General features: G+C 30.6%; 1 protein-coding gene across 3 annotated transcripts in view; it reads left to right on the plus strand.

Annotated features, from left to right (window-relative positions):
• The first annotated feature begins 610 nt into the window (after positions 1-610).
• The window catches only part of LOC111807650 (COP1-interacting protein 7), an 11,323-nt gene continuing 10,760 nt past the window's right edge, over positions 611-1,173 (plus strand). For 2 of the 3 annotated variants that reach the window (XM_023693453.1, XM_023693456.1), the window contains exon 1: positions 611-1,006. The gene's annotated coding sequence lies outside the window, so the exon portion shown is untranslated. The remainder of the gene's footprint in view (positions 1,007-1,173) is intronic. The other variant, XM_023693454.1, reaches the window with a different exon arrangement.

The raw sequence follows: 1,173 nt of genomic DNA on the forward strand, positions 1-1,173 counted from the left end.
TTCTTGAAATATATTTACATTATTCAAAATTACAAGAATACCCCTGAATTTGTTTAAGAGGTAATTTTGAAATTTTTATGTTAAATAAAAAGATAATAATAGTACGACATCGAGAAAGGAGTATTTTTATTTTTATTTTTTCATAATTTTTGTTAAAAAAAAAGAAAATAATATTTAAGATAAAAAAAAAGTTACAAGGAGGATAGAATGGTAATTTGGGAGGTGAGGAATCTAAAGTTTAATTATTAAAATGATAAAGATCTATTTTATAATTATTAAAATGTTTAATTATGAAAAAAAAAATTTCTTGAAATATATTCACATCATTCAAAATTACAAGAATACCCCTGAATTTTTTTAAGAGGTAATTTTGAAATTTTCATGTTAAATAAAAAGATAATAATAGTACGACCTTTATTTTTATTTTTTATAATTTTTGTTAAAAAAGAAAAGAAAAGAAAATAATATTTAAGATAAAAAAATTACATTAATGAAGGAGGATAGAATGGTAATTTGGGAGGTGAGGGGGGCAGTGAGGAGGAGTCAGCCCCGTTTCTGTAAATAAAGGTCCGGAAATGAGTTTTAAAGTTTTTTTGATTTCGAAAATTGCAAACAAAAAGCATTGGGCGAAGCACAGTCCTCTCTCCAGTTCACATCTCTGCCTCTCTCTCTCTCTCTCTCTCTCTCTCTCTCTCTATCTCTCTCTACTGTATCTCTTGTAGAGAGAGAATTATGAGAGAGAACGACATACATTCTTTCACAGCGACGAGTAAAGCAGAAATCATCTTCTCATTGTTGTGTTAGGGTTTTCTTGCAACCTAAATATAATTCTCCAAATTTGTTGTTTAGAAGTTTTTTTTTTTTATCACAGGATACCGTAACCCCCAGAGAAAAGTAAAGGATATGGCGAAATACCAGCTAGTTGAATGCTGCTAATCTTCTCTGCTTTGGCTTGAATCGGAGGATCCGATTGCGTTTGCTGAGATCTTGGATGCGGACTTCACGGGTATGCTTCTGAAATAGACGATCGGTTGTGCATTTTGGCTTCCGCTTTTTGTTTTTGTTTTTTGGTTCGGTATGTAGATGAGCTTCTTTCGCTTGTTTGCATTTGTTTTTTTTTTGGCTGTTTTTGTGCAATATCCAGATTGTTTGTTATCTGTGGATTTTTTTTTT

The sequence above is a fragment of the Cucurbita pepo genome, chromosome LG12 (genome assembly GCF_002806865.2).
Source record: "Cucurbita pepo subsp. pepo cultivar mu-cu-16 chromosome LG12, ASM280686v2, whole genome shotgun sequence".
Taxonomy (NCBI): Eukaryota; Viridiplantae; Streptophyta; class Magnoliopsida; order Cucurbitales; family Cucurbitaceae; genus Cucurbita; species Cucurbita pepo.